The sequence below is a fragment of the Lissotriton helveticus genome, chromosome 7 (genome assembly GCF_964261635.1).
Source record: "Lissotriton helveticus chromosome 7, aLisHel1.1, whole genome shotgun sequence".
Taxonomy (NCBI): Eukaryota; Metazoa; Chordata; class Amphibia; order Caudata; family Salamandridae; genus Lissotriton; species Lissotriton helveticus.
In genome coordinates this window covers 12,704,424-12,719,768 of record NC_136068.1, presented here as the reverse complement: position 1 = coordinate 12,719,768, position 15,345 = coordinate 12,704,424, and positions in this window count along the sequence as shown.

Genomic DNA, 15,345 nt, shown 5'->3' with positions numbered 1-15,345 from the left:
GAAGGATATGAAAGCAAGGGCGTTGGGTCATTTAGAAGAATTAAGAATTGCCAACGAAGCATCAAAAGCCTCTGTTCAGCATTCAATTGCGGTCCAGATTACCTTGTCAATCCAGCCCTACCTAACGTACGACCTTAAGGTATTTGAACGGCTTCTTTTGACAAGATTTAGGCTAAATATTTTCCATTGCTCAGTTGCCTTCCCAGTGAAAAACAGTTGGGATTCAATTCTTACACCCTGCCCTTGCGATGAAATCTCAGAGCAGACAACAATACACACCATTCTGTTCTCTAAGTTCTATCATGGTCATCGTAAGCTATGGCTGATACCTCTGTTAAAATCATAGGGTATCAGACGATGTCGCCGAGCCATGCTGCGATTGCAGTTCCTAGAAACCGAATATACTTGTAACCTTATCGTCAATCTATTGAAATGTATTTTTAAACATAGAATAAACTTGTGACAAGTTTCTTTTATCTATGCAATGGTCGAATTCTAGAATGTTATGTATTGATAGTACAGTTTGACCCCCAAATGATCCTGTGGTTAACTGTTTTTATAATGACTTGTAATTAATTGTTCTCCTTTATACTGTTTTAACAATGTGTAAAATCATGTTTTGTATTTGCGATGTTGCTTTTATGGTTTTCTATCTTGTTAAACCGAATAAAGAATACAATACAATACAGTCACAATCCAGAGGGCCAAGGTGTTCTAGGAGAGATAAAACATAGACTGGTTCCTCGTGATGGTGCCTGGATAGACCTTCTTCCCCTGACCCACTCCACTCGCTCATAAATGTACCACACTCTTTGGCCAGCATACAGCGTTTGCTGTAGAAAAAGTTAATGTATTGCTTGATGCTCATTAGTGCCATGAAGTCTCCATGAGAGGGTAGATGCCTCAGTTACCCCCTCCCTCAGGCTCCAAGCCCCTTATATCCCATCCGCTTGCATCAGCAGAGAAGGTAATATATTCGCTCAGCCATCCTTTTGTACCTCATTCACATCCTCTCAAAGACAAGCACAACTGGTTTCTATTGCCAGAGAAAGGAGGAGCCAATGTTTACACAGAAGCTGCTAGTCTGAGTCAAGTCCAATCATAAGGTGCCTAAACCTGGAAGTATTCAGGCTCTGGTACAGTTTCCAATCTCACATCTCACTAGAACAGAAGAGTTTTAAGTTTTTCCGGAGCCCTTTAAACATGAGACATTCCTTAATTCCTTCTTTGGGTCATTCCACCGTGTCACCTGTGCTCCCTGTAGCTGCCTGCCTGCCAGCGCTGTCTACTGAAATTTGTTGGAAACCAGCAGAACCTAAATTTAGGGCCATAGGTGACTCATTGGAGCATAAACATGGAGTCTACAGGCCAGTTATCTGGACCACTTTGATAAGTAGCTTTTTGGAGTCTCAGTGGGGCACAATATTTCATCCTGTCCACAATCAGTAGCCAGTGTCATTTATGAAGTGTTACATTTATGTACAACCGTAGTTTGACACATGAAACAACCCTCAAGGCGGCATTTTGAATTTTCCCAAGCGTGCGCTTGTGCTTCTAGGGTGCATCCTCCTTTTTAGTCCAATTGTATCTGATACAAACTACAGCTGAGAGTGTTTGCCGTCCATGTTAAGATGCTTCTCTAAGACCACTCCTAGGGACTTTACCTTTTTTTGTGGCTAAATTCAGAATCCCCTGCTGTCATAGAGATGTAGACAGCAGACAGTTTGTCCACGGCAGCCCTCAGATTCACTGGTAGTAGTTCAGTTTTGATAGAGCTGAAGGTTAGTCCTCTGTGCTTCATCCATTTGCTGGCACCAGCAGTCAAAACTGTTGTGAACACTCTGACAGCTCCTGTTCAGACTTTTCCATTTCCATCATTTTGTACCTGCAGACTCCACTAATTCCAAAGCCTGGGTTATTATGGGCCATATGTATCATGCAAATTCGCATTCGCAAAGGCCGAAATTCGCAGAATTTCGGCCTTTGCGAATGCGAATTTGCTAAATGGGATGTATGAAGGAAAGTCTGCTGCAAAATAGGGAATCGCAAATTTTGCGATTCCTTAAATGCAATGTATGAAGCTAAAAAAAATTGCAAATTGTCCCTAAGGAATCTCAAATTACCACCAACTTCAAGTTGATGGTAATTTGCGAATTCCTTGAAAAATGCCAATTTTTGTATTTTTCAAAGTGCCATGTGACGCACATACATGCCCTTAGGGCATGTATGTCCACCACATGTGCACCCATGCTTATTTCAGGGGTGCAACAGGGTGTCCTTTGGACACCCCTACACCCTTGAAATAATTCTCAATTTGCGATTAGCAAATTGTGAATCGCAAAATGAAAATAAATTCCCATTCCTTCCTATGGGCCTCCTGGCCCATAGAAATGAATGGGAAAGTATTCCTTAATTGCAAATTCACAATTTGCGTATTCACAATTAAGGAATATTAAGAAATCGCAAAACAATTGCGATTTTTTGATACATACCAATTTGCGATTCTGAAATAGCGATTTCTTAAATATCGCTATTTCAGAATGGCAAATTGGTACCTCGATACATATGGCCCATAGCCGCTTGTAGTTCTTTCATTAAAAATAGGCAATTTTGAATCATGAGTAGAAACACTAGAAATGTCTGCACCCCACTACACCTGCTTTTATCATTACAATAACCAAGTGAACGCCTTTGTCACCATGGTTGTTTTGTTTTGTTGTTGGAATATTGTCTGCTAGTCCCATCTATGTCTTAAAAATATAAGATACAATCTTTTTTTTTTTGTTGTTTTTTTTTTGTTTTTATTGTTTTTATTATTGCAAGATACGACAAACCAAAGTAATACAGATATACAAGTTCCATAAGTCTGAATTTAACATAGGATTAACAACGGTATATTTTAATAGTAAGGAGTAAAAGTTGGAAGAAAGAGGTAAAAGAAGGGTAGAGGAGAGAAAAAAAAAAAAAAAAGAAAAAAGAAAATATAAGATACGATCAATAATCAGATCCTTATAAAAACCCAGGTATCGGACTATATAGATTAGAGAGAGACTTTGCGCCAGTGTCATCAAGGCTGAAGTCTCGCCATCTTGCAGCGTCAACTTTAGACGGCGGCGCCAGCGAGAAGGCGTGACTTCAGACAGCTGCCGTCTATGTTCTCTCTGTGGACAAGCTGCTATCGGAAATATCTGCCTCGCCATTTCATAATGAGATGACGCGTAGGCTGCGCTGTGGGAGCCATCACTGAAAGTCGAGAAGAGACTTGGGGCCTTATTTATGAAGGCCTTGCGCCACCGGTGCGTCACTTTTTCCCATGTTAAATGTGACGCACATCGGCGGCGTAAGGCCTTCATAAATAAGGCCCTTGCTGTTTATTGATTCTGATAAAACATAGGGTAGTGTTTATAAAATGGGTTAGTTTAGTTATGACAATGTCATCTCATTAATAATGATAGAGTTGTTCTTGCTGTTTTCATTTATCAATGACCTGTTTCTCTGCATTGCTTTTCATATTTTGTGTGGTCACCATTCACATTTCTTGTAGTAGGTTACATTTTTAAAATAAACACTTGTTATGTTAAAGGAATTTGTAGAGCGCACGGACACCAGACAGTTTAAGATACACGTCATGTTTTATTTATGCCACCTTTGAATGTGTTACTCATTAATAAAGAGGCTTTAGAGTTCCGCTGTGCAGGAGGCCGGCTTAGTATATGGTGCTCACTTATTTAAGTGAAGCACCCTGCACTAATCCAGACAACCCCTATGCTGATTATAGTGGTCTAAACCATAAAAAGCTCTCTAAGTGGTAGCTGTGGAGAGCAGCCTTCAGGCTTAGTCTGGGCAATAGCTTGCTTAATCTTCCCGACGGCCCCCAGCGCCTAGAGACCCTTACGGGTGATTGTGCGCTTTACAAATGTGGATTATTAGTCCAGAAGGAGTGCAAAGCAGCTTGTTTTACCAGCACTTAATCATAGTGTGCAGGTTAAATGAAAATATGTATTTATTATAAACACTCACTAACACATTGTGATATCACCTATTTGGAGGTATATTCACAATCGCACAGTACTTCAATATTAGAACAGGTAAATAGAACAAGTACACCGTCGTCTCCAGGAGAAGACCAAACCATATACTAACAAGGACTCAAGATTCTAGCTCTGGGAGGATGGATCATTATCAGGAGTTACAAAGCCCCCCTAATGGGGGCTAAGACTTGATACACTTGTTCCAGGCACGTATTGTACATTTGCACCCCCTCCTCGGTCTCAGTGGGGCAAGAATGCTTCATTGTTCCGTTAATGGATTTGTTAAAGCAACTAGAAAGCATTTTCATCTATTGCGTTTCGGGAGTTTTATTAATGTTCTGAGGGTGGAACTTATCAATTTTAAAAGACACTTTTGGGAGAGGGGTTGGCCTAACGGCTAGGGCGCTCGACCTCGGACCTGGGGATCTGGGTTCGAGTCTCGGTAATGACAACAAAAACCTCCTGTGATTCTGGGCAAATCACTTAATCTCCCCATGCCTAAAAATGAAAGTGTGTCCTCATGTAACGTAACGGGAAAATATGTAAAGCGCTCTGATACCTGATTCGGTTCGGGTCTAGTTCGCGCTATATAAAACTCTGCTAAAAAAAAAAAAAAATCTTTCAGGTGATCAATGCCTGATCGATCTATGGCTAAAAAATAGTTGAACATTATTAGGACAAAGATTGTAGGGAGCCAGGTGCCAGTCATTTGTTTGTCCCTTGTTTGTGTGCGGGGGCTGTAAATTTCATGATATGTTATGCTATTTTACCTGTTATTTCTTTAGCACATGTGTCCTCAAATTTCATGGTACTCGATAACTAAAGCTTAATACTTGCTACAAGAGCTGGATATGTTTCCTGTTCAGCAAAAACCTTTTCTGCAGCTTTCTGAAATGATTAGGAGTAGGTATTTTCGAAGAAATAATGAAAGAGAGTTCCATGTCTTAGCTGCTGCAATAGCCAGAACTAGCTGCTCTAATTCTGGGGACTTCTAGAGGTTCAAAGAATCCTAGCAGGCTTCTGCTACCCGAATGCCATCAATTCAGGATATGCCCTGGTTCATAGCTCTATGGACTTTGACGAGAGGCTAGAAGATTACTCTGCTCCTCATAGGAGATCCTCAGCCGACATGACACAGCAAGGTAGAACCCCTAAGTGTACCCTTTGGGTATAGAAGCACCATATCTTTGCTGGGGCAGGACTTCCATGCTAGCACACTGACACGAGAGGCTGAAGCTTCTGCATGCAGACACTCCAGCACGCAGTGGTCGGATAGCCCTTGTGGGGGTAATGGTACTTCATCCTAGGGGTATTCTTTATCTCTACACCTACATACATGCTAGGTAAATTTAGGTACATCTAGTTAGGGTTAGCATCTTAGGAGTACGCATTATTATCGTCACGTATCTATATACCTGCATTTATTCATTGTTCTAGCATATTAGTAGAAATCTACCATCCAATTACTATTTTTGTGCTTATAATCGTGTATATCTGTTTATGTCTTTTGGTTGTTGCGCACACATATTTTACACTACAATGACGCTGGCTCAATAAATGCTTATTGAAAACATCCCCCTCATTCATTCGGTGTATCCCTCTGAGACAAAGTGAGCTCAAGTGACTGACCGAAAAGTTCTGTACTGTTTCCACGATCCCTGAGGGGTCAGGGTTGTCATGTTCGATAGCTGCCAGAAACTATAAGAAGGGTTCGTAGTGGCACGGTGAGCTAGCTGGTATACAGGTGAACATACCGGGAGGGGGTGTCTGCAATCAGTCTGGACACCAGTCCCACAGTTTATGTTGTCTAAACGTGCAGATCCTATATAGTTTTATAGGCATAACATGAGTTTTGGCACCTTGGTGCACTTTTGATGATTCGGGCAGCTGCATTGTGGATCACCTGAGGATGAGTCTTTGCTCTTTTGAGAGGTAGATGGATACATCCGATTTCCATCGCCCAGTCAAACTTGGAGAAGAGCACTGACAATAGGGGCACGTAAAGTCTTGTCACTATAAGGAAGAGTATGCACATTGTCCTCATTTGGAGAAAGCAGGTACTGCAGGTTTGGAAATCGGTGTCTCCAAGCTGAGAGCTTGTCTCAATCTACTGTCTTTTCACAGCCACGCCCTGACACTCTAACATTTTGAATTTCATGGAATGTTATGCAATTTTTCCGAAGTGTTAAGTTATTACAAAAATATAAATTGCGCATTTTTTTAACGTTACCCCGGGCCAGAATTATGAAGTTGTGATGCACAGCAACGTAGCAAGACAACTTGTCTACTGCCACTGGTTGACTTTGAGCTTGTCTTTGATCCTGTACAGTGCTCCATTGTTGGTATTTGTTAAGTGCACACGTAGTTGAAAGGCAGTGGAGTGCTGTACAGGATCAAAGGCAGAGATCCAACCAGAAAGTGAATCTGGGTGGGAGGTTCTGGGTTCTGCAATGCGAGGTGGACTCGTTGCTGTGTTGTGATGTAGCATTCTTTAAAGACATGTATCTTTAGGTCATTCCTAACGTGGAGCATCGTAAGAGTGGTCCTGATAGATACATGGATGTAGTTACAGATCCTGAGTGGTGGATGGGGAAGGCCTGTTTCCTCGTTGTTTTATTGGTTCTTGCACATCATTGTCCACCTGAATGAAGGTGTCTGAATATGTCCTTTGTTGGCCCGGTATTAATTTTGCATTTTGTTTTTTTAGATGTGACCTGCATGACTGGGCCCCATACTGCAGATGAGGACTCACCAGTGATGTGTAGAGAACTTACAACTGTCTGCTGAGTTTGCAACCCGACATGCAATCCAGAAGTATTTATACTGGCCCCACGTTGTTGACAAGTGAATTCCGCAGGTTGCATTCTCTGAGAGCCATCAACCCTCTGCCATCCTGGACCCACACTCTTGCCTACAGCCTTTTCGCTCCTAGCTGCCAATTGCCCCCATGTCAAATGTAGACCCTTCAGACAATCCTGGGTTTTTGGCCCAGTGTTTTTTGCATGCATAGACTTCAAAGGCCATGCCTATAGCAGAAAACATAAAACTACAAGTACCAGAATGCAAAGTGCTGCTGGCTAAAGAGCCAGGACTGGCTGATGACCTCATCTATGATTCTTGTCCACTTGGAGATCTAAAAATTAAAGTCACTCTGCTGAAAGTCTAATTTGTCCAGGTCTTTAACAGAATAGTTTTTCTTGAAAGCGCACTTGAGCATCCCTAATTCAAGAAGACCCACAGATGTCACAGAAAAACACAAAGAGGCACTGCAGAGGGCATGTGGTGCTTAAGCATATGGCACATTTTTAAATTAGTGTTTCAAGAAGATGTCCTAGCAGGCTTGGGATTTCTAAAGGAGGACAGGCGCCAATTAGTGCAGTGGGGTCATAAGGGCCACTCACGTTTCAAATGTTGGTGCAATACTGTGAGTAAACCACTTGTACTTTTTGTGAATCACAAATACACGCACAACAGGCCTAAGTGGAAAAATTAGGTTTTAAAATGGGAACAGACTTGATAAAGGGACATCTTGGTTTACACTTGGCTCGCCTGCAACAAAGGGCCCTCATATTTCGATTTGGGTTCACATCACACATCAAAAATTATTAGAAAATTTCACGGACCACCAACTGAGCGGTCTCTAGGTATTAAAATAAAGGGTGTCATCATCCCACTCAATGGTACTCATTTCATCAACTTGGGAAAGTTGAAAGGCTGAGTTATCCACACAGCAGTTCAAACCAATGACATCCATATTTCAAGGCATTAGCTCAACCCACCACTTATTCTTATCATTTGATATCCTTCTTTCCTTTATTGTGTGACTCTTCTGTGAACAACATGACCTTCCTGAAGATGCCTTATAAGGCTTCAACTCTCTGTGACTGTGTGTTATCTGGTTGTGCAACAGAACCCAGAAGGTCATTCGCATCACAGACAATTGGCATCTCTACAAAGGGCAATAATGCTGTAACATGGCTATTAACTTGCCAGGTCATGAGGGCGGCTGTAAACTTGTTTTACCTTTTCCATTAAACTTAGGGGCATATTACCAAGGGCATTATCGCCGCTAGCGGTAATTTTTCCCGCTAAAGCGGCGATAATTTTATCACCCTATTACCTAGCTGTTGCTAGCACCAGTTAGCGACAGCTAATAGGTGATAGCGGGCATTTAGGGGCCCACTCTGCATGTCAGCGATAATTATCGCTAATGACATGCAAAGTGGGCGTGCCAAGATGTTAGCGACTGGAAACAGCCGCTAACATCGCTATCCCCTATTACCAACTTTTGGAAATATTTGCGCTAAGCGCGATTATCTCCAAAAGCTAACGCCTGCCCAGAGCAGTTCTTAGCCATGTTATCCAATGGAAGGTGGATAACATGGCTAAGAGCATTGTCACGATAATGCATGAATATCGCTGATTTTACAGCGATATTCATGCATTTCCCATGATTTTACCGCTTTTGAGATAAACCTTGATAATATCAAGGTATCTCAGCGGTAAAAATCGTCGGAGCGCGGCGATATTTTAATACCCGCTAACCAAGCTTAGCGATAATTATCGCTATAGCTTGGTAATATGCCCCTCAGTTCTATAAGAGAAACCACAGGACTGGCTGAAAGTCACCATCGTGACATAAAGACTAGTATAGAATGTACATTAGGGCTGCAGAATAGTGAAACTATGTCAACCTTTGTGTAGGTTATATTGGGAAGCTATAGTGTCATGGAAGTTAATGTTCAACTGCACGCGGCAACATAGCTACCGTCCAGGCTATGACACTGTCGCTTTGTGAAGTTGTAAACCTGTTTGCATAAGGTACCATACTGCAGCCCTATTTACATAAAGCCTGACCAGGGCTGTATCCTGCAGTCTGACTTGCAAGCTGCAGCATGGTGAACTTAAGGGTCCTATGCCTGGAGTAGTTGTGCTGCAGTCCAGACCCCGTAAGCTGCAGCACTGTGTACTCATAAGACATTACGCACAGGGCAGCAGTGCTGTCAACTGAAGGAGAAAGATGCAGCCTCATGAACTGACATCACATATCCACAGACCAATAGTAGAGGTGGGCAAGCCACTAAGGACTCAAGCGAGAAGCCCAAATCTAGCTCAGCTTGAGGTCCTTTTGAACACTCAAGCCCAAAACGAGCCAAGCTTTCATTTCTTATGTGTGACACCAATGATCTAACCTTGTGTTGCAAGAATAAAAACAAAACAATAAACTTTCAAGTAAAAAGGTGAAGGAGAGCCCCATCTGGCACCTCTATTGCACAATCTAAAACCAGAATACCTTGAATCAATCATGGCTTTCCCCTATGAACAAAGTGTGTGATCCTAGGCACATATTTTATTTCAGTGTGCCTCCTTTTCCTTCATTATCACATGCTAGCACCTTGAAACTTGTAAGCTTTGGATGTGCGCTGTACAACATCTCTCTGGTTTGATTTGATGCACTGGAATGTTGCTTCATATATAATAAAAATCAATGCCACATATATGGTATACATGATGACTGGCTGGCCTCTTATTTCACTAGGAGCATTGTCACCAGGGCAGGGGTGGAGAGACAATAATGTTTCTAAATGCCTGTTAAAAAAACTATCACTTCTGAATACATGTTTTTCTGGTGTACCAAGTTGAAACTCATCCTGCATGTAAAAGAAAAAATACACGTTTTAGAAACTTAAAGAGACTCTTTTGTATCTTTACAGGACAGTTTTGCATGAATTACATATTCATGGCTCGCCTCATGCATGGATTCTTAGAGCCAGGCTGGACCCTTGGTTCAGCTCTCCTTGTTAATTTGTTGGCTTACACACATCTCTAAGCAGTGGTGCTGCCATCTGAAATGAGAAGCCACCGGTCTATGAATTTTCTTGGGCATCTCAGCAGTTCTGTTGCCCTGTGAGGTTGAGAAGGGGTGGAGGGGGCACTTCACACCTGCGTGCGGCAGCCCTAGGGGATCTCACAGCTCTCCTGGATCACGTAGCACAATTTCGTGACTGCGAGGCCCAGAGTTGAAGGCCCCCTCTCCTTGGTCTGACATCCATGGTATAATGCAGTGCTCATTTAAACAAAAGGAACCAGAAGCTTTTGGACCGATCCAGCACATGTGCTCTCTTGGTTAAGGTAAACAACCTTTACAACGCAACTTTTACCACGCAGTGCCTTTACAACGCAACTTTTACAACGCAAACCATTACAACGCATTGCGCTGGGGGGCGCTCTAGGATAGGGAATAGGTTTAATGTACTATCCAACACCTTCCCTACTATCCACGGGGACTGGAGTTGGAATAGTAAATTAAACTATTCACTATCCAGCGACTAAAAGCACTATGCGTTGTAATGGTATGCGTAGTAAAAAACGCGTTGTAAAAGCATGCGATGTAAAAGCATGAGTTGTAATGTCATACATCCCTTGGTTAATGGCTTAAATGTAAGAGTGTGCAGTTCCTTAAACACAGTGGGCCTCATTTATGAAGCTGTGCGTCACTTTTATGCCGCCGGTGCGTCACTTTTTGTGACGCACCAGTGGCGTAAAAAATGCGCCTTGTTGCGCCAGGTATAATGTATGCAAGGGGGCGTATTGACGCAAGTAAGGGTCATGGAAGCGACGCAGTGAAATCTATGAGATTTCACTGCGCCACTTCTAGGACTCAAATGCGTCAAAATCTTCCACCTGCCTCACAGCAGGCGTAAGACTGACGCAGGCCCTTTCACATGGGGCTTGCCCCATGTGAAAGGACACATTGCTGGAGTTGCGTCACTTTTGTGACACACTCCTGCAATGCATCACTTTTGCGCCTACAGGTACATCAGAAATACTGACGTATCTGTAACTCCTTGCGACATGATGCGTCATACTGTAAATATGATGCATCATTAGTGCCGCAAGGAGGGCGCAATGAAAAGTGACGCATCGCTGTTTTCACGCAGCGATGCGTCACTTTTCATAAATGAGGCCCAGTATTGATAAAAATCTCTCGGGTCAGTGGAATACGCTCCATTAGGAGCAAGTGCCACCACACACCTGAGAGGTGTCTTGCTTCGTCATCTGGGCACACTCCTCGTCGGGCCGGTGCTGCAATGCCGGACGGGCACCCGCGAAGGGGCTCTTTGCCGGAGTTCTTTTTTGTTATTCGGTGTGATGAGTGAGGGTATTTGGGGTGTAGAAAGTAGTGTGGTGAAGAGGGGGATTAAAATAGGTTTAATGATTTTATGTTTATGCAAATGTTACTGTTGAAGCTCACTTACCTAATCAAAACCAGTATTGCTCGTGTGGGATGCAATGGTCCTAAAGAGCGGTCATGATAAGTTACTAAAAAGTGAGGTCAACATGTTTCTTGGCTACTTCAGCCTCCAAGGGGTCTATTGGCACTTCATCAGGACAGAAAAAGAATTAACTACACTACAGCATGTCTGATTCTTCAATATATACTGACAAATCTAGTAATAATTTGCATTTGAGTAACACAGTAAGATTCTACCTTGTTATTCGTAATGACCTGAAAGACAAAAGGGAAGGTTAAAACATAGAACACATATGAGGTCTTTTAGATTCTGGTAGAGGCAGGGCAAAGTCGTGCATTACAAATTTTTTTTTTTTTCATATCACCTTGTCTGTCTCATGCCCCATATTACAGGTGTTAGAAGTGATATTTCTGGTTGGCTAGGGCTTGCACGTAAGCCAGGCAGGACCCACCACTCTAGTCAGGGCAAGGGAGTTACACGCTGAAGATAACGCCCTGCTCACCCCCTTGGCAGCTTGACACGAGCCGTAAGGCTTATCCCAGAGGCAATGTGTAAAGGGTTTGTGCAACACACACACAGCGGCAACACACCAGGCACACCACAAAAGAAACTCCACACAAGGTTTCATATCAAAATAGCCTTTGTATTATCCAAAACACATTAGAATAGTATTCACACAATATACACTGTGCCAACTGGCACTGGGCAATATTTACAGGGGATTATATACATATGACAGGGCCAATTGGGCCACTGTCGGAACCATCACAAGCACAAATAGTAAATGTACAACACAACGAGTAATTACTGGCCAAACACTGTACTCAGCATTAGATCCTGCAACATAAATCCTATTATGCAATCAGTATCACATCAGGCATAAAACACATTCTGCGCCAACTTCATAAGCATAACCCTCAGATTAGGGAATAACCTCCTAAACATAAACATCAGAGGCATAAATCATGGTGCATAAATGACATTTATCATAGGCACCAAATAAATCATGTTAGGGCCTGGCACCCTACCAACCCAACTGACCCCTTGGCCAAGTGGCCTTCTGAGAGGGCTCAAATGCCCTATGTCCCAAATGTCAAGGCTGGTTGCCACTGCAGAAAAATCTAAAGTGCGCAACTGCACTGGCCTAAATGGTGCAGCTGCCGCTAATTGTGGTGCAGCTGTGCAGATCACTGTGGGCACTGGAATTTACTGTGCCCTCTGGACCCCCCAATGAGGCCCTAAAAACAAATATGGCCAAAACTTGGCAGCTGCCGCTAATTGCAGTGCAGCTGTGACAATAAAAGGAGACATTAACTGGGCCATTGGAGCCCAACTTGAGGAATCCTGTAACAACTGAGCCCAACGTTGCAGCTGTCCACAGTTAGACTGGGCAGCTGGGACAATAACCACCAAGAGGCATGAGCACCACTGGGCCCTATGGACAACCACTGGGGCCCTAAAAACAATGCTCTTTACATTGGAGCGGCCCACTCTCCTGCGGGTCCGCTCAGGAACTAGGCACTGGCAATGTGCCTCGAACGGGGGCCCTCCTCTCTGCTTCCCCTGTGGCCCCCAACTCACCGGGCCCTCTGTGGGGATTCTGCTCCTCTCTTGGCTGCCTGAAGAGCCCGCGAGGCTACCCCTTCACTCTGCCTCTACCCGGTCCTTCTCCAGAGACACAGGACTTTTCAGGGGAGCCCACAAGGCTCCGGACGGTTCCTGCAGCAGGCAGGAATTCCTCTTCCTGCTCCCCCGGCCTCAGAGGACCCAACCACAGTCAGGCAAGGCCGCCCGGCATCCTGGTCGGGCAGGCGGCTCCTCTTAATGGCGGCAATGAGGGGTGGGTACCGCTTGTTAATAAAGCTCCAATGCGGGGTGGGCACCCGCCAACACCACCAAAATGTGGGGTGAGCACCCGCTGTGTAGATAGGCATAAAGCAGGGTGGGCACCCGCTCGGCTGGCAAAATGCGGAGTGGGCTCCCGATGAAGAAAATGGCAAATGCGGGGGAATCCCTACATCGGGATTCCCTCTAAAAGGGCTGCAGCTCTGCGCTGCGAAGCCCACGCTCTGAAAGGTCCAAAGCAAAGTTACTAGGGGCACAGCTGGGTCCAGGGAGGCCAGCACACAGGGCCCTCCAGCAGGGAGGCAAGCCCTCATGGCGGTTCCTCCTGGGCCCCCAGCAGCAGCAAGCCCCTGCAAGTCCAGGAACAGCACACCTTTCATGGGGTCACATCCTCAGTACTTATACACATTTTCTCCTTTGTCTGCAGTACAGGGATTGGGGGAACCAGCTAAAACTGGTTCAGGGGTACATTGGAGCACTCTGTTTACCAGGCTCCTCTTCCCCTTTGTCAGGTGGGAGCTCAGTGATCAGACACACCACAGGGGGCAGAGCCAGCATTGTACAGGGCAGGCACAATCCTATTTAGGGGCAGGGGACTACTTCTCCCACTACTCCAAATGTAGTTGTCCCATTCAGCCTAGTACAGACTCACCCTGCCCCTCCTGGAGCCACACACACCTCAGCAGCCCCTGTCACTCAAAAGCCAGACATGCAATTCACATCAGGCAGGCAGACACATAGCACTCAGAAATACCAACTTCTAAAAGTGGCATTTCTAAAATTGTTATAATAAATCTGTGCACACCACTGCACAGCATTTATTATTACAATTCCAAACATACTAAACTTGAGCACGCTGCTCCTCTCATATCAGGAATTACCACTGAAACACTTATCAGGGAATCCCCAATGCATTACTATGGCAGGGCAGCCCCACAGTAGTGAGAAACCACAATGGCTGTTTGTCACTACCAGGACATGTCACACACTTAAGGTACATGTCCTATCCTTTACCTACAATGCACTCTGCCCATAGGGCTAGCTAGGTCATAACTTAGGAGTGACTGACATGCACTAAAAGGCGGGTCACAGATATAGCACACACTTTAGGTGCCACGTCACAGCTGCAATAACACTACGCACACAGGCCCTGCAATAGCATAGGCCTGAGATAGGTTTGAAAGGCTACTTTGGTGGATGGTGCAATCAGCGCTGCAAGCCCCAGTAGCATTTAATTTACCAGCCGTGGGTATCTGGGATTCCACTTTACAATGGACTGACGGGTGAATTAAATGGATGTATGATATTACAATGCATGCTTTTACATCGCATGCCTTTACAACGCTGTTTTTGCAACGCATGCCTTTACAACGCATAGTGCTTTTGGGCGCTGGATAGTGAATAGTTTAATTTACTATTCCAACTTCAGTCCCCGTGAATAGTAGGGAAGGTGTTGGATAGTAAATTAAACCTATTCCCTATCCTAGAGCGCCCCCCAGCGCAATGCGTTGTAATGGTTTGCGGTGTAAAAGTTGCGTCGTAAAGGCACTGCGTGGTAAAAGTTGCGTTGTAAAGGATGTTTCCCGAATTAAATAGGCCAAACAGGTGTAGACCAACCTTACCATATGTAACACAGAGATCACACACACTTTACACTGGACAGCTGTGCCAAAGTGCCGAGAGTCCTAAAACCGCCAACACCATCTCAGAAAAAAGGCTTGGAGAAAGGCAAAAAAGTTTAGGGATGACCCTGCAAAAGGGCCACGTCCAACAACAGTTGATAGTTACTCTTTTGTGGAAACCAGCAATTAGCACCACCAATGTGCAGTACATTTTTCTGACATTTCTAGTTGGACTATTCATTTCTTAATATAGTGCAAAAAAAGGGTGATACTGGCCGTCAGGTGTCTGGTTCTCTGTCATGACATCGCGGCCAATCTTGAATCCATTTATACAGCAATGGCGCCAAATGCTGTGATCCGTTCTCTGATCCAACAAACAACCGACCGAAACTCACACCCCTTGTGTAAACACCATTACAGACTAAAGGTTGTGTGTCATGCCTTGACCAAAAAACATCACACTGTAGTTAGAAATTTGGGTCACTCACTCGTTTAGGAATCAATTATGGTCTTGGGGAAGCAAGTCAGAGCGTCCCGCAACCTGGGGGCATAATAGCACACTAGGGAGGTTTAGGATAAACATGTGCCTTA